Consider the following 26,947-nt stretch of genomic DNA (forward strand, 5'->3'; position numbering starts at 1 on the left):
GGATTTCGGTTCACTATTTCTATTCCCCAAATGTACATTATTCTTAATCGGATTTCATCAAGGAAGTGTATGAATATTAAAACTCTATCTCCATTTAAAAAGCTTCTTTCCAATTATTGGGCTTCTCTGGGATAAAATTGGCATTCGAATTCCACCAAAAACCGCCAGATCCATAACCTCACTCACCCCAGTGTCAAGCTAATAGATAAATACTACAATTGGTCTTCTCTTCTCCTTGATAATAAAGTTCACTAGAAATAAATCATTAAAATGTTGAGCAAAACTAATTTAATTTTCTTCTTTCTTTTTTCTATCTACTTAAATTCTTCTTTGCGTTGTTCTTAATGACATTATTATATTGTTATGTATTCCTCTCACTAGCCCTCGTGGGTAGCATACTTGGTAGGATCGATGTCCTTCCCACACAGGGTGGAGAAGACCTGAGTTTCAGTCCTGTCGATGATGGGAGGAGTTTTTATGGGCCTTTTTTTTTACAAACTGGCTAAGTTAGTCGGTCTCAGGCGAGGGTAGCATGGTTTTTCCTCCCGGAAACTCGGATGTTTCATCCAGCAAACAGAAAATTGACCTCACGCCATTTACAGCAACATAGCCTTAGTCGCTGATAAAACCCTCCTACAACATCTCGCTATTGCACTATGCAGTAACAGTGCAATATAAATGTGATCTAATTGGTGTTCGAGGCTTCAAAGATTGGCAAAAAATTCTTAGAAAGGAAACAAATGAGTAATTAATTTATTATTTATCATTATTATTTTTATTTATTTATTTCATTTTTTTTTACGTTGAATAGACTTTGTTTCCTTGCTTCATTTTGCTAATACTAGTACTAAATACGGTATTTTTTTCATAATTTTCTTGACCACGCAACGTCTAGAAATCCAGGATGTATGATTTTTTCCTTCAATATTTGCACTGAAGGGTAACATTGACTTAGGTTTACTCAGTTTATTTGAGGAGAGCAAAGAAATCGTTCTCCTACAGCCAATACCGGAAAAAATAAATAAATAAAATAAATCTGTCGTCCTTCCTCAAGTCGTACAATATCCTTTAAGACTACTGTTGCTCACTAAGCAAAGAAAAGGGTAACGTAGTTGCGTTTATTGCTGCTCTACATATCTCTGGTGAAGGTTGATCTGTATTTGACCTCCTTTTACACGTGTAATGTCGTGACTTGGCCGATTAATGAGGAGTGTATCGCACTCTACTTTAAATGACTAAAATATTCAAATTCACAATTTACTCTTTTTTTTGGGTGCTATTTAGTAATAATACTAAATATCACTATTTAGTATTTTGATTTTTTATTATATAGAAATACTTTAGTAGTTACAAAGTTGAGAGTGTCAAGAATGAGTTTAATAACATTTATAACCACGAATCGCTCTGGGCAGCCTTCTGTTTAATAAGTATATAATGGACTAGGGACACTGCATTTTTTTAGTAGAAGGAAACCAACGACCATAATAGAAATATAAAAGTTAATCGAGAGAATTGGGGATGAGAATAGAAGATGAACTACAAACGGTGATTGTAACTACGGAAAATTTACGAGAAAAAAGTACTTATTGCTGAATAACTCATAATTTCAATGTCATCAGGGGTCAACCCTGAAATCACAAGAAAGACAGCAAAAAGTGTGCCTGTTTCTGACATTAAATATGCGCTCAGAATGGTGGAGAAATGGGAATTTCGAAATTAGCGGTAAAAGACTTACTATATTTATATATATTTCCCCCCCTATTTGATTTAATCATATTTCATTCTACAAATGTCAAAAGAGCTGATTTATTTGTAAAGTAATTATAAAATTCAGCTTAGCTATAAACGAGACAAGTTAATCTCAGCAAGCTATGTTATACTATATGTCATACAAAATCCAGTGTAATGTAGTAAAATAAGTACAATTGCAAGGTATTTCACTTTTCGAATGTATATGTTCTGTGTTGAGGCAGTGTATGAGCAATTTAATCTGGTAGTTGTAAATATGCTCACCTTACAAACAGGTGTATCAGTGTATGTACAGGTGCAAATAGAGCTTCCGGTTAGTCAAAAGTATTGCTATAACATTGTAATAGTACTGAATTTATATTACCAAATTGTTTTATACGAGTACCTGACCTAAAACTGACATTTGAATACGATGTAGAAAGAAAATTAGTCGACATTACAATCATGGAGGGGGGAAGACGTAAAATTTCAAGTTACTGAACAATGGCACTAATGCAATAACTTTCAAAAAATGCGGAAATAAAATTTAAAAAAATAATAATAAAAAATTATACGGCGACTAAGGGTCAAGGGAGTTTTCAAGATAGAGAGAATACAAGATGTGGAAGTTTTTAGAATTTTGGCCTTCTCAAATATCAATACTTTATACAACGAATTTTATACATATAATTGAATTTTGTTTGTAATAAAATTTGTCCCACATTCTCTAAACTATTTTTTAGTTTAGAAAATGTGAGACAAGCAAATATTTGCTTCAGGCTCAAAGAGACGGAATAATTGGTGAGAGGGGGTTGGCCTTCTCAAGTTAGCCACTGAAAAAGAACATCACCGTATTTAGCAGTTAAATGTTTCATACCGCATCATATTTACACTGTCGCTTTTATTTCAGTAATAAAAGTATTACATAACACATACAAAGTTGTGTGCTTGGATGAATATTTCAACTTTTTGAAGGTCCTAAATATTAAAAAAGAAGAGAAACAATATTAAATATGACGTATCTATCTTGACTATAAATATGGCTGATATATATATAAAAAATGTACTTTTATCATAAAAAATGTACTTTTATCATATTCTCACAAATGCTTGTATTATATATATTCAAGTCCAACTCAATTACAATGAAGTACTGAATAACAAAAAGATTTAAAGTAAATAATAACATGGATGTCACTAAATTGGAGCATTGGGCATTAATCAAATTTTTGATTAGGTGTATTGAGTTAGTGTGTGTTAAGCAGAAAAACAACTAACATTATTAGATGCCAGTATATTGTGTAACTGCGTGTACTCTTCATTTGCTGGAAGAGAAACCGGAGTTTCCGGGAGGGGAAAAAGGCAACCCTTTGAGACCGGCTAACTCGAACACACTGGGAAAAAAAAAGCCTATAAAAATGGCCAGCTCCACCATATACAGCTGTCAAGTGTTCATGAACGCTTGACAGCTGTATATGGTGGAGCTGGCCATTCTGAATAACAGACAAAATTTTTGTCTAAAATTTAATTGGGCTGAAAATCCATAAATAAATAAATTTTCTGTTTATACTCCGCCACGACAACCAAGTCAGTAGAGTTTACAATAAATCGTCAATACAAATATTTATCGTATTTAGTAGTCACGGGCTTGAACCCCGGTCCACTCAAGGAACGCGTGCTATGCACTCTCGCTCCTGACCACTGGGCTACGTCACGCTAAGGACGACCAACAGTGGAGGTCGTCCAGAAATGTGCCAAAAAATTGAAGACCTGGTTATGCAGGATAGACTTATGAGGGATCGGTTGTAGCCATTCTCCATGTTCATGGAGAATGGCCACTACCGATGTTCATGGAGAATGGCCACTGCCGATTTGGCCAAGGTCAGTTCTGAGTACCAAGAATGCCCATACCTCTTCAGAAACAGTGCAGGGCTCAAATTTGTAATGAAACTTTACACATTTGTGTTGCAGGTCAGATCTACAAAGGCTTCTTGCAAGAATATGAAACATGAGTTCATCACTAGGATCCGCAAACAAAACAGGAGTCCAGAAAATGAAAACACCATAGATCAATACCCAAAAAAAAAAAAAAAATTCTAAATTTCACCCGGAAGATCATGGCCACCATTTGATATGGAAGGAATTCTTTTTGGTAGACTTCACGCCACGTAAGAAAATAATCACTGTTCTAACAAAATTTATGAGGGATCTAAAATGACATGAGGCGATCTGCTTCAAATACTTCTCCACAGAAGACCCATAAAGCAATTGCTGCTCTCACAAATTGCGAATTCTATGAGTTAAATCACCCGTCCTACAATCCAGACCTGGCCTGCAATGATTATTTTCTCTTCATAAATCTGAAAAAAAAAAAAAAAAAAAAACACTTTGGTGGCACAATCGATTTTCAAGTGATGACAATCTCATAGCAGTTGAAAGTAGCTTTTTCAGATACCAGAACAAAACGCCTCTTTTGCCAACTGTGTTGCCCTCGTGGGTAGAACAATTGGTAGAATCGCCGTCTTCCCCACGCCGGGTGGAAAAGATCTAAGTTCGAATCCCGTCGATGACGTGAGGAATCTTTATGGGCCTTTTTCCCAACGTGGCTGAGTTAGTCGGTCTCAGGCAAGGGCAGCATGGTTTTTCTTCCCGAAAATCGGGTTTTTCGTCAAGCAAACAGTAAATCGACTACAGAACACACGCGATTTACAGACAGTATACACGGAGCAATATGGCCTTAGTCACTGATGCCCTAAAACCCTACTAATACAGTTGGTAAAATCTGAAAAATCAGGTTAAGGGCACAACTCATGGAAAAGACCTAAGTTCGAATCCAGTCGATGATGTGAGGAATTTTAATGGGCCTTTTTCACAACGTGGCTGAGTTAGCTGGTCTCAGGCGAGAGTAGCTTGGTTTTTCCTCCCGGAAACTCGAGTTTTTTGCCTGGCAAACAGGAAAATTGAACACACACAATTCACAGACATTACATATGTTGCAATGAAGCCTAAGTCATTGATGTGCCTAAAACCTCACAACAACAGCAACAGGTATTTCCTATTTACTCTCAAAATGGAAGATATATATTGTACTTAAGGGGAAATATATTGAGAAAAAAAATATATACATATAGATTATGTGAATTCTTTATTACCGAAGTAGTTATATTGAAACAGGCCAGCCAAAGGCATTCTATAAAGTTTAATCTTGTAGTATCAAAATTTACAAACCTTGACATAAGCCTGGTTTAAAAATATAACGCATTATCATTTAATACAGTTCATTACATCAGGAATCGTCTACTATTTTATCAAAAATTACAATGTATTCTTAAAGTGCATGCTTTCTAGTATGTAGAGAAATTTTTGTTGTGATCCGAATAATTTCCTCTTTCACGGTCAGTGAATAGGTTACAGATGGTGCTTGATATCACTTAGGTAAAGGTTACAAATTCTGATCCATATACATCATCATCAATGGCTAAAAATCCGAAAAATTAGCAATATAGAGACTTAAATATGCGCCTGATACATTTTCTTCTTCGCTTTAGTTCTTTCGGATCTTCCCTAAAAATAATGAAATTACCTATTAAGATTACGTATTATGAAAGTTATATTTTGATTAGGAAGTTGTGTACTCTATTCAAAGTTTTTTAAGTAAAAAAATGATAAATTTACATAATAGTTTTCATTATTCAAACACTAAATCGAGTAAATAACAAAATTAATGGATATGCCTCGCAAAATTCCAACATATCTTTTTATGTACACTCAATGAAAATTATTAGGAACACAGTTCCTAATAATTTTCATTGAGTGTACATAAAAAGACATGTGACAATTGGGACAACTATCAGCACCAGTAACAGTGCGCTGAATGATATAGGTGAGTTACTATGGTCGTGCAGTCATCCAGAAGCCACTAATCACCCCGACTAATGCCAGATGCAGTATTGCTTGGCGTTCTTGGACCGGACACTAATGGAAGCTGTGCTTTGGAGTTACGATTCAGGGTATATGACAGTCGTGCCTGGGTATGGCGGATTTCCAGAGAAAGCCACCTGCCGGACTGTATTGTCCTAACAATGAAGTTTGGGGAGTTAGAGTGATGATCTGGGGCTGTTTATCATGGTTTGGCTAGGGACCACTGGTTGTTTAGAACAAAACCATGAATGCCGATGTCCTGGACAATAACGCGTTATCTACGTTGTAGCAGCAGATTGGGAACCCCATACTTGTATCAGCCAGACAACGCTCCATGTTATATTGCTTCGTACTAATTCGAGGACATCGGCGTTGAAAATCTGAAATGGCCAGCCCAGAGTGCTGATCTCAATCCTATAGAGAACCTCTGGGATGATTTGGATTGTCAGGTGAATGTGAGGAGGGACTACCCGAAAAACAGAACTGAACCGGTTTTCGCTTTGAAAGCTGAATGGCGTAAAATTCGAGATCATTTACAAAAAACTGGTGGATCCTTTCTATGAAGACAGAGATTGCCATAAAGGCTAAAAGTTTCAGCAAACGTTATTAGTATTCTTTAAATAAAGGTTATTTGTAGGGGGCAGTGTATATACCTTGAAGTGCGTGTTCTCCCTCCCCCTCTCTCTGCTTTAGTTCAAGTGTTTGCTGGTTCCTAACCCACGTGACCAGCGAGAGATATGGTTTAAAATAAATACGGATGCTCACACTGGGATAGCTGGTGGTATCACCCAGCTGGTTCCACCTGCTGTTACACTATACTAACTAGAATTTCCTTCTCACATTATTTTTCTACTTGGCTTCTTCGTATGTCTATCACACGCATAGCCGTAAACACGTGACTGACATGAAGGATACCATTTCTTTGTGAGGGGTGAGAAGTCCTAATAAATTATCAACCAAGTGTACATGAATTGCATGCATATGAAGAAGTTGCAAAATGCATTTCAACTATTAGTAAAATTTCAGAGAGTTGAACCAACAAAATTAATATTAAATACGAGTCCTAACGTTCTTATAAAATAACCTTACTGATTATAGAAAGGTAACGCCGGAAATTATTACATTTTAATATCTTATGAGGTAAAATAATATCCAATTTAAACTGAACAACTTAAGAGGAATTACAGATATTTTAACTTAATAAAAATAAGATTATAGTACAAACTGAAATAAAGTACTTACTTAAAGTATGTGGTTTCCACAATTGAATTAAAGCGTACCCGCTTAACTTCTGATTTTTGCTTTTTCATTTTTGTCAGCTTACGATAAAGATCTTTTAGCTTTCTAACCTGTTTTTCATCTTTATCGTGCTTTTTCTTCTTAGGGTTCTTCATTTTCCGAATTAGTTGACATATCCTATAAATATGGGAATAAATAAATCTTATGATTTTCTCTATTCTGCTAAATTCTAAAAATCAAGTATAGACAGTTATTTTCAAGATAGCAATCTGTTAATTGTTTCTAATTCTCTGGTAGCCAAGTATTCGTTATTTCATGCCATGCGGGTTAATGCCCACGAGACACGAATTTTAAACAACGTAGCAAGAAGTTCTGAACAAATCATATTAAATGAGAAAACGAAATATTATCTGTTCATAAATATTATTTGGAATGAGTGGGAGAAGGTAATACCTTCTCGGCGCAATATAGCCGAAGCAGCTTTTGTGCCACAAAACTACAAATTAATAATAATAATAATACCTTCTCATAAATGCAACAAATTCTTTATTTTATATACAATACATCTTTTGACATTCATTACGTTAACTTATATATATATATATATATGAAATACAAAATATAATAATGTGTTAAAACGTGATGCGGCAGTGGAGAGATAAAAATAAATATGATATGACAAATTATTATTATTATTATTATTATTATTTCCAATAATCATTTCAATAATAAACGAATAAAAACACAAAATCGTTTTCAACATTGATGTTTAACTGTAGGTGGAATTGTGAGCTACACAGTTTCACATTTTGGCCCCTGTGATGAGTCAATGCCTAGTTAGCAGGTTGCCAATACGCATTTTTTAGAGGTGATAAAACGATTAAAAGGAACTGCGGAGCGAGGAGTGCCGATTTGAACAGCGCACCAAACTTGAATGAAAAAGTTGTTAATATATTTTCAACAAATAAAAACCGAAGAATGGATTTTATTTTTAAATAAAATTTCGAGATTACCCAAGTCCAGTTAATGTTTTGTAGTATTTTTAACTTGCTTATTATTATTACCATCTGTGTCTACATGTCTGATAACCAAGGCAATTTAATGTAACTTTAAGAAGCAGCACCCCATACATCAGAGTCACGAGCCGCCACTGTGAAAGAAGACATTTGTTAACATTAGACTTGAACTTCTTCTGTAGATTGTAATTTTCAGGTAATACGTATGAACAAAGGTTGTTCCAGAGAACGGAAGTTGAATGAATAAATGAGGAAGAAGAAAAGTTGGCTCTGTGAGTTTGAAGTCGGACAATAAAATGATGTTAACTGGTTGCGGAACGTGTTTCAGACTGCTTTGGAAGAGACATCGGGAATTATAGAAGCCAATTTGTCATAACGATGTTTGTTTTCAACGTATCTGTAAACAGGTTTTTTATTTTATTATTTTTTTTTCTACCTTTTTGGTAAATTGCAATTGGTGTGAATCAACAGATAATTAAACTTATGACATGCGAATATAAGTTGTCACATGGCATGATTATAGTTCCTTGATATCAGATAAATACTGTACGCTTTGCTGGGGCTTCTTACTCGATTCGGTCATTGGGAAGGCAGGTGATGTTTCCGATTTTTAGAAAAACGATCTTTCCAATCTTCCGAATTATGCGGCAGGAGGTAAAGAATCTGGAATTTGTTAGTCGTGTGTTTATACGCCATTTCTTTCTGTAAAAAAACTGAAAGATTCCACTGGAGCGATGCCGACAACGCCAAGACTGGACTGTGCAATAGCGAAAAAAGATCACGTGTTTTGGCGATTCTCGATTTACACGTTTTTTGCACCAATGATAGGGTGAAAGCGTAGCATGAACTTCATGAAGCCATGCATCCAAACTGTCTCTTGTTCACCACTCAAGGCGGCTGGTTGTAGAGTCATAGTATGAGGTACGTTCTGTTGGTACAGAATGAGTTTACTCATAATGTTAAAAGGTTGTGTTACCTGCAACGAATATCTTTCTCTCCGATCGGGTCAACTTCACCTTGCAGTGCTTCATTTTACCGGGTTGCGATGGATTCTTTCAAGACAGCAATGCAGCTATCCACCGTGCAAAAATTGCATCTGAATGGTTCGAGAAACATTCCCAAAATCTACCCTGGCCAATTCTCCAGATCTAAATTCAATTAAGAATGTCTGGGACAGGGTCGGCGGAATACGGTAAGCAGAATATAGGGGCACCAACGTCTGGGGGCGCCAAAATTCAAAATAATATTTAATAAAAGTATCTCTCAGGAGCGCCGCGCCTGGTCTGAGATATGTTGGAAACAGCAGTTCGGTTTCGTAATTTTATATTGACCACAATACAGCAGCTAGCAAATATCTTGATGAAATAGTAAAATCTGGGTCTAGATTCCTTCAGACACCTAGTGGACCTCATGCCAAGACGTGTACCAGTTGTAATATGATTAAATATTAAAGGTTTCTAATTTTTTGGCCAAGTGAGTATGAATCTTTTGCCGTGATAAAACAAACTCAGGTGGATGGAGCCTCACGTGTCCCATCCACCTGAGTTTGTTTGAATACTGTTTACATCATTCAAACAATACATCAATAAATCTGAATACTGTTTACATCAGTATTCAGATTATAATCTGAATACTGATGTAAACAGTTCATTCACGAGGATGGCCAAAGAAAAGAATCAGGTACATGCACAGTAGTAGCGTGGGAAATAAAACAGCAGTTGTTGATGGAAAAGAACAAAACAAAGATCTGTAATTTTAGTATATTGAACCGACAGCCACGATTTTTAAACAGTTTCCCCTCAATCGACTGTCAGTCATATTTACTACAGATATTGACAGACTGAGTAATATTTGCAAAACTGTTATGGATCAACGCACTCGGTTCCAAAGAATTTAGTAACCTATTTACATAGAAATCATAATATTTAAACCCCAGTTTTCAGAAAATAACAAGTAGATTGTAGAAATATACTCTTTTATATGCGTCCTTGAATAACTAGTTTACTGGGAATTTCAAGTTCCTACTGTCAAACAGAAGAAAAGAAAAAAGGGCCGAGGTAAATAGTACAGTACTGAAGCATACGCTTGGGTGATTATTAAGTCGTGAGTTATATACAGTGTAATTCAAAATGACCTTTCCGATTTAAAAAAATTTCTTAAGTAAATCTGATAAAGACACACTGAAGCCAAGTCATATTCAGACATGTAGTACACTCAAAAAGTCCTTTTCAGGCAAATAAAGTTCGACACTTTCTTTTGTTGGGCTCTGTGCCCATTTACAAGATAGTGTCTCAACTCAAGATAGAGGTTGCGTACTTGTATTTCACGTAGATGAATTACCTCGGTATATTAATTAGAGGTCAAACCGACATTAGAAGTACGCAATTTACTAACACGATATACCGACGCCTAATGGCCTTAGTAGCCATATCATGACAACTAAGGCTATGAGGACTTTATGCAAATTTCCAAGAACAACTCTTTGCCCCAGACCACCGCAATCCGTCATTGTACGGCATGGTGCGTTATCGTGGAGGAACATGGCGAGATGCCCCCATTTTCAGAGGACTGTCACAGTGTAAGTCACCACGGAATTATCAAAGATAGTTTACGATTCAACAGTGGTTTTTTGGTACTACACCAACGGTCAGGGTTCCAACCACAAAAAGCAATTCCACTTGATCACGCCTCCTCTGAACTTCATTCTGGGAACTGCGGTTGATGATTTTTTCCTGTAATTCTCCATACACACTCGATCGTGTGATCTGAAAATGTAAGTGAAGCTTAGTCTTCAGATCAGATCACTATACAGAACCAGTTACCACTGTTAGTGTTAGTATTATAATGGCTAAATGATCCACGGAAGCAGATGTTTTCTGCATTTGCCAAAATAAAAAAGAAGAAATATTTTTACCCCTCAGTTATCCATATTTTCCACAACGCGAAAAAGTGGCTATCCAATTTCACTTTGAACTTTACCACCGTAGAGGGAAATTTATTCCAATGAAATAAAACACGCTACCCAAACGGATATCTGATTGTATCATAAACACATATACAGATATAGGATAGATATCTGATTGTATCATATAAACCCTGTCTTTTTCATCCTGAACCACTTTTAACCCCTCCCCGCTAGATTATCAATAATTCCTGGATTTTTGTTATCCAGGTAGAGAAGCGTCAAATACTTTTTGGTAGGCTGGTGTACGGTAAAGGGCTTTAAAATATTATGTGAATATGTTTTACGTTAAGTCTAAAGCAACATTCAATTAAACCTCCTATCCGATTTTAAGTAATATTGTAAATGAGAATCAACGTTTATAAAATGTTTCTGATATATACAGTAGCGGTCATATAAGTTGCATCACTCTGTTAGGGTTTAACATTTCCTTAAAACTCCCTCTACATATAAAATTAAATCATTTTAAGACCATTAAAACATCCTGTAAAACTAGAGTGACCATCCACCTGCTACTGTCTTCACTTCCTATTCAGCAGCGGTATGGCCTACTCTCAGTTAACTACAGGGAAGAAAGAGTAATTATTGCTCGTGACAGGAAGGCTTTTCTAGTCGGCATATAGTTGCAAAAGTTGGCTGCAACCAGCCTACTACGTCAAGGTTACTTAAAAAGAAACGAGAGACCAGAGATGTCAAAAGAAAATGTGGAACAGGACTGAAACGGAAAAGTACTGCAGCACAGAACAGAGTTTTGAAAAGTCCATGCCTCCGTTATCGTTGTGCAAGTGGCGCAGACCTAAAATACTTGTGGAAGAAATATACTGGGGAAAGCTATCACTTGCCCCAATATATTCCAACGAAAACTTGTGATGAGTGGTCTGAAAGTATTGACCTCGTACGATCCCTTATTGGCAAAGTTCATGAGGAAAAATCGACTAACCTGGGCTTAAAATCCAGCTAATTTAGACGATTGAGCAATGAGAATCTGCAATATTCTCAGATGAATCTAAATTTAACCTCTCCAAGGATCGGATGGAAATACTACATTTGGCGTACATCTAACAAAAGTTATCACCCTAACTGTATTCAATCAACAGTAGAGTTTCCACTGGGCCAGATGTTTTGGAGATGCACAACGAACAAAAAAATGGGCAGAATACATTTGTAAATGGTGGCTACTACATACAAATTTAAAGGAAACTACGTTACGGTACTTTTTTCTAAATGTTTGTTGTTTATTAAACTACACAGTCCACCATTAGAATTATGGAATTTTATGGAACTTGGTTGCGGTCTCGTCGTTCTGCTGTTGACCAACAAATAAAAAGGACAGTCACACAAGAATACTTAATCGATCCTGTATGGGAATTTCTATGTTTCTTCTGAACAGTATTTTTTATATTATTTTGGAGTTCTTGTTTTCGTTTTTTTCTTTTCTAATTTTTTTAATTTTTTGTCTTTGTTTTTTACTTTTGAAATTTTTATTTAATAGTTATAAATAAATACTGAATCTAAATATTCTAATCTTTGACTTATTTATTTTTGCAAATGAAAAAAGCGTAGGTAACTATTTGTAGTTAATCAGCGAGTGTTCCGGTACTATTTTTTTTTAGCAATACACCTCAGTAAGCGACTTCTATCAAGGAACAGAAAATTGTTTTCTAATATGTCTCTGTGCCTTTTCACACTCTACGTAAGGTTAGTACAATATTACATACCCATTTAATACAATTTAAAATACTAATATTAACTGGTTTCAAACATTAACTATTTTATCAATTTGTTTTTATTTTTAAATGAAGAAGTTCATGTAAAACTGCAATATCCAATTTTTAATTGCTAAGAAATACTTCCTATTTGAAACAGATTTGAAAACACTGTTGGAGTGATATGGGACAGTAAATTGCTTGATGGCTTTTTTGGAAGGAACCATTATTCATGTCTGGTACCGTGACCTAAGCAGAGATTATATCAAAAAGTATATATTTTTATATACACTCCATGCCAGACGGGTGCAAGGTGGCAGGTAATTAAATCTCGTGGTGAGCTAACAACTACTAATATTAGGGATGGTTGAGGGGGAGAAGACAGAGAGTAGTAATCAATGGACACTGCTCATTGGGGACTAATATTATTAGTGGAGTCCCTCAGGGTTCAGTGTTGGGTCCATTATTGTTTTCTGTATTTATAAATAATATTGATGATGGTATATCAAGCTTAATGTCCAAGTTTGGATGATACAAAGGTTGGCAGGGTTGTTAAGGACACTACTGACGCTATGCTGCTGCAACAGGATCTGGAAAGGTTGAGCAGATGGGCTGAGAGGTGGCAAATGAAGTTTAACATTGACAAATGTAAAGTATTACATAAGGGAAACAGCAACCCCAGAGCAACGTATTAACTCTGTGGTACTACATTGACAGTGGTAGAGAATGAAAAGGACCTGGGGGTAATTGTGCAGGCAGATATGAAGTTCTCTGAGCAGTGCAGACGGGCTGCAAGAGCAGCTCATTGTGTCTTATCAATGATATATAGGAATTTTTCTAGCAGGGATAAGGAGGTGATTATTCCCTTGTATAAGGCAATGGTCAGGCCACACCTTGAGTACTGTATACAGGTCTGGAGGCCTCATTTCAAGAAGGATGTAGAGCTGCTGGAACGAGTACAGAGAAGGGGAACAAGATTAGTGAATGGAAAAAAGGGTTGCTCTTACGAAGAAAGGCTTAAGTTTTGTAAATTACAGTGTCTGGAGACTAGGTACCAGCGAGGTGATCTGATAGAGGTGTATAAAGCCTTGAATGGTTTGAGCATGCTCAATGCTGATGGGATTTTGCCTCTTGCTAATAATAATCACCTGAGAGGGCATAAATTCAAATTGAGGAAAGACAGATGTAGGATAGATGTGCGGAAATTTGCCTTTGGCCAGCGGGCAGTTGGTTGGTGGAACAGACTTCCATCCCTTGTTGTGGAAGTTGATACCCTAAATAAATTTAAGGCTCAGCTGGACAAGGTATTTCGAACGAACGGAGGGGTGAAGTGGAAGTTTTTTTTTTTTGGGTAATTTTGTTTTCCAACTTATTACATAATGTTTGTCACAATAAAAAGGACTGCAGTGTACATCTTTGTTTATTCGTAAATAAATATGTCTAAATAGTTTTTTATTTAATTTATTTTCTTATATACAAAATGCATAATCATTTTAAATCAGTGTATAACAAATTTGAAGGTAATTTTTTTTCCACCTTATTACATAATGTTCGTCACAATAAAAAGGACTGCAGTGTACATCTTTGATTATTCGTAAATAAATATGCCTAAATAGTTTTTTATTTAATTTATTTTCTTATATACAAAATGCATAATCATTTTACATCAGTGTATAACAAATCTGAAGGTATAGGGACAATTTTTAAAATCGTAATATTTGTTTTCGGGAGAAAATTTACAACGATGCAATTTATGAAGTCGCCTCTGTAGATGGAAAATTTGCATTATCCCAGGGGCTCACATGTAGTGAGTATGGGCTTGGCACACCCAGGGTCCGATCTGGATACCATAATTCTTCTCTTCCTTGGTGATCCCCCCCCCATCTCTCTCTCTCTTCCTCTCAGGGTAACTCAAAAAAAAATTTTTTTTTAATGGTGCAGCATAAGCCTCAGGCTTCCTTGCACCCTACGGCTAATAATAATAATTTCATTATTATTACTATTTTTTTAAATATCCCAAACTGGCAACCGTAAATACATTTGATTTATTAATGATTACCCGGAATGAGACGCGTATTACACGCAACTGATACAATTACATGGAATTACTATCAAAACGGTACTGTTGACATTTAAATAGGTCAAGTCAAAAACCCTTGAAAATAACAAAACTTTTTTTTGTTATAACTACTATAAAAGTCATTAACTGTCAAACGAAAACAGCTTGCTCCTCCTTTGATATCAGAGGAAATATATTCTAAAAAAAAAAAAAATACCACTCAGCATATTTCTTGACGTTTGAAATCTCATCCTGCTAATACACTATTTTCAGTAATAGTAATCCTGCTTACGTTCATTCTTGTGGCATGGCACTCTCATCCAGCTATTAGATCTGGGTTACTAGTGTTTTCACCCCATTTTCGTAATGAATACAGGTGTTTCATTGTTCCATTTTTATATCCCACGTTGTAATTAATGTTGGTTTATTGCCACTTAACATTCAATACGTTAAAATTTCCACTTAAGTTAATTCTGAGCACTAGACAGGATAGACAGGATAGGAAGGGAGGAAGTGTTATGCTGTTAATTAAGAAAAACATAAAATCAAAAGAAGTGCACCCAGTTGATACAGATGAACAGTGCTCTGTTGAGTCAGTTTGGTGTGATATAAGCACTGCGAAAGCCAAAATAAGAGTAGGAGTGTGTTATAGGCCTAATGATACGAATGAGTACAATGAACAATTGTACAGAGAAATAGAGTGGGCTAGTAAATCAGAATGTCTTATAATGGGGGATTTTAACTTCCCAGATATTGACTGGAACTTGTAGGTTGGTCACTCACACTCTAGTCAGACTTTTGTGGATTTATTGGATGATTGTTTTCTGCAGCAGCATGTTCGAGAGGCAACCAGAGAGAGAGTAATATTCTTGATCTGGTTATCAGCAGTGATCATTCGTGTATTAAGAATTCGCAGATAAAGGAACCACTAGGTGGCAGTGATCACAGTGTACTGATGTGGGATTTACTTAAAGATTTAATTACCATCAGGGGTAAAGGAAAGGGTTTTTGCTTCCGTAAAGGCGAGTACAGTGGTCTCAGAAAGTTTTTAAATTCTGTACAGTGGGATCAACTGACGATGTTACCAACAGTAAATTTGTGGGAAGCATTCAAGGAATTAATCGTGGATGCTACTAAAAGTTTCATACCTATTAAGAAATATTGTTTAAGGTTTAGGACTAAATGGTTATCAAATGAACTAATGAGACTCGTGACAGAGAATAAAACTGCATGGGATGCAAATAAATTATCAAGCGACTCAGAAGCCGATGGCAGATATAAGCTAGTCTGTAATCAGGTCACAAAGGAGATTAGGCAGGAGAAGGCAGATTACGAGAAATCCTTGGCAAAAGATGCTAAGAAAAACAGCAAGGATTTCTTTACTTATATAAACTCTAAAAGGAAGGGGATGAATCTGATTGGTCCACTTGACATCGATGATTCCACTGTTGATGATCCTGCTCAGATAGCAAACAAACTGAATGAGTTTTGCATCTACATTCACACATGAGGAATTATTAAGGTTTGAAAATGGCAAAAGGTTATCAAATTGTAGCAGGGTACTTAATGATTTTGTAATAACTGAGAGCAAAGTGGAGGAGAAATTGTTGAAGTTAAACATAAGAAAAGCACCTGTGTTGGATGGGGTCTATCCAGTTATATTAAAGGAGCCAGCAAAGCAACTAAGCAAACCCTTAGCCATAATTATGAGAGCATCCTTGGACTAAGGGGAGGTTCCCACGGACTGGAGATGTGCAAATGTATCCCCAATTCACAAAGGGGAATCGAAGGGTGACACGAGTAAGTACAGACCAGTTAGTTTAACGTCTGTTCCGGGTAAAATAATGGAGTCACTAGTTAAAGATGCATCGCAGGATCATCTAGACAAGACTGCAGCAATAATTCAGACACAGCATGGGTTTGTTAAGGGAAAGTCTTGTCTGACATTGGTTATTATGATGTGGTTACAAAAGAACTGGATGCAAAAAATAATTTTGATATCATATATTCGTATTTCAGGAAAGCTTTTGACACAGTTGCGCATGGAAGACTATTGTACAAATTGGAGCAAAATGGTATTAAGGGTAAGTTGCTACAATGGATAAAAGGATGGTTAAGTGGGAGAAGACAGAAGGTGATAATCAATGGGTGCTGCTCTTCGTGGACTAATGTTATTAGTGGAGTCCCACAGGGTTTGGTGTTGAGCCCACCGTTGTTTTGTATATTTATCAATGATATTGATCAAGGTATATCAGGTTTAGTGTCGAAGTTTGCAGATGATACAAAGGTGGGCAGGGTTGTTAATGACAGTAATGGCAGTGTGCTACTGCAACAGGATCTAGATAATTTGGGCAGATGTGCTAAGAAGTGGCAACTGAAGTTTAACTTTGACAAATGCAAAGTACTTCATATAGGTAGAAGTAACCCGAGAGAAAAGTACCAACTGTGTGGTACTACACTTAAGGTGGTAGAAAATGAAAAAGACCTGGGAGTAATTGTGCAATCAGATATGAAGTTTTCTGAGCAATGCAGACAGGCTGCCAGGGCAGGTCATGGGGTTTTGTCAATGATATATAGGAATTTTGCTAGCAGGGAAAAGGAGGTGATTGTCCCTCTGCATAAGGCAATGGTCAGGCCACGCCTTGAGTACTGTGTACAGGTCTGGAGGCCTCATTTTAGGAAGGATGTAGATTTGCTTGAGCGTGTACAGAGAAGGGCAACAAGATTGGTGAGGGGAATGAAGAGATCCTCTTACCAAGAGAGGCTTAAGTTCTGCAAATTGCAGTGGCTGGTGACTAGGCACCTGCGCGGTGATCTGATTGAGGTGTATAAGGCCTTGAATGGGTTGAGCACGCTGAATTCTGATGGGATCCTTCCACTTGTTCAGATTACGAACCGAAGGGGGCATAAATTCAAATTAAGAAAAGACAGATGTAGAATTGATGTGTGGAAATTTGCCTTTAACCAGCAGGTGGTTAATTGCTGGAACAAACTTCCATCTGTCGTTGTGGAAGTTGACAGGTTGAATAAATTTAAGGAGGAACTGGACAGGCATTTGGAGGGAATGGTGTGATTTTTTTTTTTTTTTTTTGGCTGATGCTGCATAAGCTCATACACTTGCTTTCTTGCATCACATGCCACTACTACTACTACTACTATTTTCACCAGCTTAATTATGTTTCATTTATCACTTTTGGTAGGCCTAATTCGTAAGTTGCTTCTCGTATTTCACATAAAAAAAAAAAAAATCTTTTGACTGTAAATTTATTAATGAATTATAAATACAGTACTTATTAATAAATATAATTCCCCTTAAGTTAATTCTAAGCACTTTTTTCACCAGCTTAATTATGTTTCACTTATCATTTATGGCAGGCATAATTCGTAAATTATTCGTATTTAACATTAAAAAAAGTAAAAATAAAAAATAAAACAATTATTTTGATTGTAAATTTATTAATGAATTATAAATACTTATTAATAAATATAATTCCCCCTTAACTTAATTCTAAGCACTTATTTTTCACCAGATTAATTATTCACTTATCATCTTTGGTAGACATAATTTGAAAGTTATTCGTATTTCACTTTTTTTTAAAAACAATTGTTTTGATTGTAAATATATTAATGAATTATAAATACTTATTAATAAATATAATTTGATTGTAAAGTAATTAATAAATTTAAAAAATAAATCTTCACACTGAATTATTAAATTCAGTGTGAAAATTCATGTTGTGTTATTATATTTAATAATTAGTTAAACTTTTTGGATTAAACTTTTTTGGTTTTATTGCTTTTAAAGATCTTTTATATATCATGCTAAACGACAATTTTACTCCTCATGTGGCTGAGCCTAACACTAGCCCCCCCCAAATCACATCAAACGTCACTCTAAAAAAAAAAAAAAAAAAAAAAGTAATAAACAGGGTGTCTCAAAAATACACGGCATAACTTCAGGAATGAGTTCCTCATATGTAGACAATAAAAATATTTTATATCCACATAGTTCCGGAAATGCTTGGTTTCCGAGTTTTGAAGGTCTGTCTATGACACTTAACTGTTCACATCACCTTATAGTAATTGTTCAAATTGCCTTCTTGTTCAAATTGTTCAAAATACCTTCTGCCTAAATACAGGCCTCACATCGACGTCTCATAGACTCACGAAGACGATGCCAAATTCCTGGCATGTTTCGTATTGTCTCACAACCTGCCACAATTCGATTGCGGAGAGTTTCCACATCAGCTACCGGAGTCGAATACACCAATGACTTTAAATGGCCCCACAAGAAGAAATCTAGTGGGTTTAAATCAACCTTTCGTGGTACAAACGACGAGCCTCCAGAGCATTGCCGTCCGCCAAACAGTACATAAAGTGCATACCCGCTTGCTCCTGATTTGAGTATGGTTGGAATGGAAAACCACCAGATTCTGTCAGTGCCTTGTGATGAAGGAAATCACCTGCGGGAGATAAGACATTCTGGTTAATAACTCGAGAACCAAGCATTTCCGGAACTATGTTTATATAAAATATTTTTATTGTCTACATATGAGGAACTCATTCCTGAAGTTATGCCGTGTATTTTTGAGACACCCTATATATAATTTTAAAATAAAGGCTAATATCAGTTATCAACCTATATTTTTCAGACATTGCACACTGCCTCTAAATTTGGCCATCTGAAAACATGTATATATGTATCTACCAAACTGATAAAAAACGAAGATTATTAGTACTGCACAGAAAATGTACAGTATTACTTAGGCTGATTATACAGATATTAATATTGAGTAGCGAACCCATAAGAAAAGCGAGGAATAGAATGAATCAGGATAGCAACATAGAATGTGAGGGTGATGAGGGAGGAGAAACGGTAAAATTTAAGAGAGAAATGTAAACTATGTTACTCAATATTGTTGTTATTGAAGAATTTTAGGCGCAATAACTTAGGTTTATTATATATGTACTGCACCGTATATAATGTCTATAAATTGCGTGTGTTCTGTGGTCGATGAGCTGTTTGCTGGACGAAAAACCGGAGTTTCTGGGAGAGAAAACCATTCTATCCTCTCCAGAGACCGACTACTCAGCTATGTTATGAAAAAGACTCATCAAGTTTTTTTAATTCGGTGTGGGGAGGACGGTGATTATACCAATTATGCTACACACGAGGGCGCGAGGAGGAGGGGGAAGGATTATTCAAGTTATGGCATAAGGAAATTTCTCAGGTCGTGAGATTGTCTGTTGGCAGCAATAATTATATTTCCACTCATAACAAAATAAATAATTTGGTTGCGAGGCCCAATGCGGTTGCGCTTATTGCACATACCAAACGTCGGCTCTGTGCTCTTCTAAATCCATGTAAACCCCTTAAATATCTTGTATAAGTATATACAAAATAAAAAAATTCAAATTATTATATTAGGGCCACCCGTAATTTCTTACATATACCCGTTCATGTAATATGTCTGTAAATTGCGTGTGTTCTCTGATCGATTTGCCTGTTTTGCTGGACGAAAAACCCCAGTTTCTGGGGGGGGGGGGAAACCTTGCTATCTACGCCTGAGACTAACTCAGCCACGGAGTGAAAAAAGCCCATTAAAGTTCCTTGCGTCATCGACGGGATTCGAACCCGGGCCTTTTCCACCCGGTGTGGGAGGACGGTGACGATACCACTGTGCTACACGCGCAGACTTTGAATATATGTATACAGTATACACTTAGTGATCACTGAATTATAATCACCCCCATCCGTAATGGACTATGTTCGAAGTATAAAAAGCCGAATAGCTTCATACGCCGAAGCAGAGGTAATTTGCATCTGGTTGTGCTACTCAAAGTGATAAAGTAGCAATTATGACGTAGTAAAGATATTACGGAGTTTCAAAAGGGCATGCTTGTGGGAGCTCGGGTGCTTCCATATCGGAAACGATACGTCTTGTCGTTTGCTCACGGTCCGCTTTGGTTAAGGTGTACAAAGAGTGGTGTCGAACGAGTCAAACCACCTCCTGCCGATAAAACTGTAAATGATTACTCAAGGTGAATTGTTTAGTAAATGAAGGGTGCAGCGGGTTTTACGGGATCAGCGACAGATCACTGTGCGACAGTTGACATCGCAATACAATATGGGGAATACAAGAACAATATCCCAAATGACGATGCGCCGCACACTCAGATGTATGGAGTTCCACAGCAGACGACCCAAGAGACACGCTCTCCTCACCGCTGATCATCGGCGATTGCTGTGGAAGACTGAAAACGAGTGTGCTGATCGGATGAGTCCAAATACTTGGTGCAATACGCCGATGGACGCCTTCTTGTGTGGCGAAAGCAATACAAGTCCATGGCGCCCACTAGCCAGCAGGTTGCGGTGGTTGCTTAAATTAGGGCATGTTTTACTGGCGAGAACTAGTATCCCAGGTGCGTATGGACCAATGTTTCACTGGTGAGGTTTACCGGTAGCTCTTAGGAGACCATGTGCACCCTGCCATGTTGCATTTTTTTCGGACAGAAACGGGATCTTCCAAGACGATAATGCGCCGTATCATCGGGGCCGCACTTTGCACGAGTGGTTCGAGCAACACAGTGAAGATATCACTCATCTTGATTGGACTCCAAATTCACCTCAATCCAATTGAGCACCTGTGAGATGTTTTGAAGCGGTAAGTGAAGCATACAGAGACTCAACGGTCTTCTATTCTGACACTGTGGAAAGCCTTGGAGGCAGCATGGCTGCAGATCCCTAAGGACGTCTTCGGACATTTAGTGAAGTCAATGCCTCTTTGAAAAGAACTGATCACACAAAAAGCACAGAATGAAACATTTATTCTGATAAAAATTTCTAAAATCTTAAAAATATTATATGCACACGTTGACGTTGCACATGTAAATATGTGGTATACTTGAAGCGCGCCAGATTCTTTTTAGGTGATCTTTCATGTGCTTAAGGCTACGATAACTATTAATATTCCAAGGAAGTTTCTTAAACGCCAACGTGCCGAGCTTTAGATATGTATTACCGTCTGTATGAAAGCATGCAAGAGCGATTATGTTGACTAACAGCTGAACTTGTTTACATCCGTAAAGGTTTATACTGACTAGAAGATAGTACTAGTGGTTAAATTGTAAATAACAGTTCAATTTGTTAAATATGAACAAATGACAATAAAGAGTCAGGGCAAATGTTATCAGAATATCAACGAATGTGCTTCATCGAAAACATAATTTCTGAATGGAGAATAAGAAAAAAAAAACTATTCTTCCTAAGAAATAGTTATTATAACTAGGCAGTCTTTATCAATTCACATAACACTTTGCTTTTTATAATATACCGTGGAGAAATTCAATATATTCCTCGAACGTAATAACTAATTTTTTTTCGCCATTATAGCTTATAATTTAAAGCTTGTTTTTATCTTGTTGTAGCAGAGGGAAAACAAGTTTTTATTTGTGGAATGTTTATTTCAAAAAATATGGCCTAAGAATATCAGGACTTCAACTGCACTGATAACGCAATGGCTCGATTTTCACAACAGAACAGATGTCCTTACCAAAATGTTGACTACTTGTTGAAAAGATAAGGCTGCTATGAAAGTGTTTTCAGGCTTAACCAGTCTTTCATCAGATAACAAGTTGCCTCTAGTGACAACACTGAGATGGCAGCTGACATCGACTTCTTTACAACTGAGTTGTCTGAATGTTTTTTCTAGAAACCACTAGGATATGATGAGGAGCCAATTGGTCCTGAAGTAGAATATCATAGAGATCCGATCTTTTTTTTTTTTTTTTTCAACCGCTTAAACTTTTGGTGAGGCCTTTTGTACGATATCAAAAGACGCGTGTGTATGTGAGTGTATTATAAATGGAGAAGTGTCACTTTTTTTTTTTTTTTTTGTTGCATGAATTCTTAAAAAAATAAATACGATTGCTGTATAACTGGATTAATTTCTTAATACTTACAGAATTTTTTTTTGATACCCAAAAGTCACATTACAACCATGTTTTTTTATTTTTTTTTTATTACCTAATTAAGTAAATTGTTATATGAGATTTGACTTATTGATGCAATTAATTTAAAATTATAAATTCTAATATGATATAAATAATTTCTAACCGTATTATTATTTATTCAGTAAATAAATTAAATTGGCCCACACACAGTATTCGTATGCTAGGAGGAAATACAGAATATTATACAGTTTCGTTCCTTTGAGCTACCGCGTACCAACGTCATAAACGTTTCAAAATATTACCGCAAGATGGCGTTACTTGAACATAAGATTAATTATGTAATAAAATATGTACTCTTATTCTACACGAATAATTCAAAGTTAGTTTATTGAAAAGCCCCTTGGTTAGAGTGATGTAAATATGCTCGTGTAGCAGATAGTTAACGGGAATTTGATATTTCACAACCTACTACTACTTGTAGCAGTCTTGTTTGAAAAGCTATTATCAGCACCTGCATTGGTATGGTGACAGGATCCGAATCTGGTGATTAGGTTATAAATACTTAAACAGCATAACAAGAAAGTTTACGAATAAATCGAAACTATTAAATGAAATAATACATATATTACTTTTCCACATGTAAATTGGCTGTAATAAGTGTATACTGAGAGTCTGACATATCGGCCAGGTGCCACGACATGAATAATTTGGGAAACCCTGCTTTAGAAATTTTCAATGTGGAGATATATTTTCAAGTGATCACAAATAAAACGCCTGTGAAAGGAAAGCTGTGTGCCACACCAAATTAATATAAATATAAAAATCCTGGAGAACAGAAAGAGAATTAAAATATTTTAAAATGTTCTTACTAGGTTGCCATCAGAAGCTAGCACAAAAATTCCAGTTGATCAAAAAAAAAAAAAAAAAAGTATCGTATTACAAGTACGAGCCCCACTCACAAACTTTATCGGGACCGTATCATGAAAACTGCATGGAATGCATATATAAAACTATCAAGTAATACAGAAGCTTTATGGTAGATATAAAGTAGGCTGCAATCAAGTCACAAAGGAGGTTGGACAGGCTAAGGCAGGTTACGAGAAGCCTATGGCAAAGAAAGCAAAAATTGTTATATTAGGATCACCTGTAAGTGATTACATATACCCATCTATGTATTTTGTGTGTAAACTGCGTGCGTTCTCTGGTTGATTTGCCTGTTTTGCTGGACGAAAAACTCCCAGTTTCTGTGGAAAAAAACTTGCTAAAAAAGCCCATTAAAGTTCCTCGCGTCATCGACGGGATTCGAACCCGGGCCTTTTCCAAAGGAACTCATTTCGAATCCCGGGAGAAGCTTTTATGGATCTTTTTCACAACGTGGCTGAGTTAGCCGGTCTCAGGCGAGGGGTGCATTATTTTTTCTCCCGGAAACTCGAGTTTTTCGTCTAGCAAACAGAAAATCTACCTCAGAATGCACGCTATTTACAGACGATATACACGGAGCAACATGGCCTTAGTCGCCGATGCTCCTAAAACCCAACAACAACAAGGAAGGGATCGAATCACATAGGTACACTTGATATTGATGATTTTACCGTTGATGAACCTGCTTCGGTTACTGACACGCTGAATAGGTATTTTGTAAATTCACACATGTGGAATTGTTTAGGGAAGGGGATGCCAGATGTTTATCAAACTCTTAACAGTGAGCTGAATGATTTTGTGATAACTGAGGAAAGTTGAAGAGAAATTGTTGAAGTTAAACATAAAAAAGGCACCTGAAGTGGAAGATATGTATCCAATCATATTAAGGGAGGCAGCAGAGGAGCTAAGTAAACCTTCAGTCTTAATTATGAGAGCACCTTTGGATTCAGGCTAAGTACCTGTGCACTGGTAAAATGCAAATGCATTCCCAGTTCACAAAGGGTGACATGAGTATTTACAGACCTGTACTATACTTGGGATATTAGAAAATAAAAGGATATATGGGTAATTGTGTGCAATTTGATATGAAGTTCTCTGAGCAGTGCAGATAGACTATCAGGACTGCTCATGGAGTTTATTCAATGATATACAGGAATTTTGCTATCAAGGTTAAGGACGTGATTATGTGGCCTGATCATAGCCATTGTACAATGGCTATGGTCAGGCCACATCTTGAGTACTGCATATAGGTCTAGTGCCTCGGGGTACTCTTACCAAGAAAGGCCTGTTCACAAATTACACCATCTGGAGACTAGGCGACTGCGAGGTGATCTGATTGAGGTGTTTAAGGCTTTGAAAGGCTTGAGCAAGCTCAATGCTAATGGAATTCGTCCTCTTGCTCAAACTATGCATGGGGAGTAAATTCAAATTGAGAAAGGATGGTTGCAGAATAGATATGCAAAGTTTGCCTTCAGCCAGCGGGTTGTTTATTGCTGGAACAAGCTTCCACCCGTTGTTGCGGAAGTGGATAGTTTGAATAAATTCAAGGAAGAACTAGACGAAGTATTGGAGAGGACGGATGGATGAAATAGGATTTCTTTTGTTGATGCTGTATCAACTTGCTTTCTTGCATCATTTGCTACTATTAATATTAACACTAATAATGGACAAGATGATCCCACACAACACATCGATAAGGAGGAAATGGCCACCCACCTGATCAATATAATGGTGACCAACACCAGCAACCTTCAGAAAACTAACGAGGAAAAGATCAGGAAGTCAAAGATATGTGGTATATGAAACAAGTAGGGGCATAAATTCAAATTGAGGAAAAACAGTTGCAGAACGGATCACTGAAGAATTCAGCACTGAAATTAGAATGGAATTCGGACTAGATAAATGCAACACGGTTGCATCAGTCGGTTGAAATTACGAGATGAAAACCTGTAAACAGGTCGAAGACATGACAGAGGGAAAGACATACAAGTATCTGGGGATGATGCAAGCTGACATCTAGAACACAAGGAGGTCCTCTTTTAGCAGACACCAGTCTGGGAAATCAGGGACTCAGCTTCTTGCTAAAAGCAAAACTAAACGGAGGGAACACAGTCAAAGCTATAAGCGCCTACTGAGAGTCCCAGAACTAACGTAACCTTCGGGATCATAGAGTGGACGAACATCGAACTGGGGAAGATGATAAAAAGGACGAAGGGTCAACAATATCATTCGAAGGCGGCCTTCAGAAGACTAACCACAGAAGCTCGGAAAGAAGGAGAACGGGTTTTGACAGATCTCTTCGTACAACAAAATAAAGTGATTAAAAACCTAAAGGATTACTTCCGGAAAAACACAGCGCCATTCTTCCAGGTCATAAGGAAGATGAACAAACGGCACACCCTGCTCAACTGCTACGATGAGCCCCCACCCACACAGATGAAAGAAACGAAGATAGAAAAATAGGCAACGAAGGCACTACAATGACTTCCATCAAGACTACATGATGGAGACTACATGATGGAAGACATGATACAAGACTATATACTAATGCATGGCTCACCAGCCGGATGCTCTTTCCCGAGACCAAAACATTCATGCTCGCCATCCAAGACCAGGTAATTAACACCAGGAACTACAGAAAATACATCGCTAAGGATCCCAGAGATGGACGAAGCATGTCCACGATGCCACCTTGCTCTAGAAACAATCGAACAAGTCACCCCGGTGATTTGCTGGATTTTTTCAGTACACTAATAGGCAAGACCAGGTTGCCAGGAGAATACATCAGAAGCTAGAGAAGAAATACCAACTGATCAAAGAAAATATATCGTATTACAAAGATAAACCTCAGGCCGTATTAGAGACCCCTACCCATAAGTTGTACTGGGACTGCGCCAGTCAAGATCGAACAATCTGATCCTGCACAAGACCGGATAACTATCGCTGGTAAGAAGGAAAAGGCTACCTACGTGATCGATATAGCGGTGCCCAACACCAACAACCTCCAGAAAACCTACGAGGAAAAGATTAAGAAGTACACAGACCTTATACAGGAAGTCAGAGCAAGGTGGCATGTGGAACAAGTAACGATCATTCCCATCACCGTGTCAACCACTGGCATGGTGCCAAAGAGCCTACAATATAAGAAACTAACAGCAATACCCCTCCCAGAAAACACCTTCAAGGAACTCCAGTAAGCTGCGAGGCCTGACGTAGCCAAGTGATAAGGTGCGAGAGTGCAGTAGCACACGCGCTTTGAGTGAACCGTGGTTGCTGTGACTGCTAAACGATTGTATTCATGATTTATTGTAAACTCCTCTAACCTCTGGTATGGGGATTAGTCATGCCGAAGTATAAACAAGAACAAGAACATCCTGGATGCCTTTAGGATAGTCCTCGACTAATCCAAAAAAAAAAAAAAGCATAAGAACAAAGAAATAAT

At 37.0% G+C, this 26,947-nt stretch overlaps 1 long non-coding RNA gene across 2 annotated transcripts in view; it reads right to left on the bottom strand.

Annotated features, from left to right (window-relative positions):
• Nucleotides 1–5,026: 5,026 nt before the first annotated feature.
• Nucleotides 5,027–26,947, bottom strand: part of LOC150084286 (uncharacterized) — a 38,269-nt gene continuing 16,348 nt past the window's right edge. For both annotated transcript variants that reach the window (XR_016547057.1, XR_016547056.1), the window contains exons 2-3: nt 6,892–7,065; nt 5,027–5,292 (exon numbers count right to left, since the gene is read on the bottom strand). This is a non-coding gene — a long non-coding RNA (uncharacterized LOC150084286). The remainder of the gene's footprint in view (nt 5,293–6,891; nt 7,066–26,947) is intronic.

The sequence above is a fragment of the Mastigoproctus giganteus genome, chromosome 6, assembly GCF_048544385.1.
Source record: "Mastigoproctus giganteus isolate SK-2022 chromosome 6, ASM4854438v1, whole genome shotgun sequence".
NCBI lineage: Eukaryota > Metazoa > Arthropoda > Arachnida > Uropygi > Thelyphonidae > Mastigoproctus > Mastigoproctus giganteus.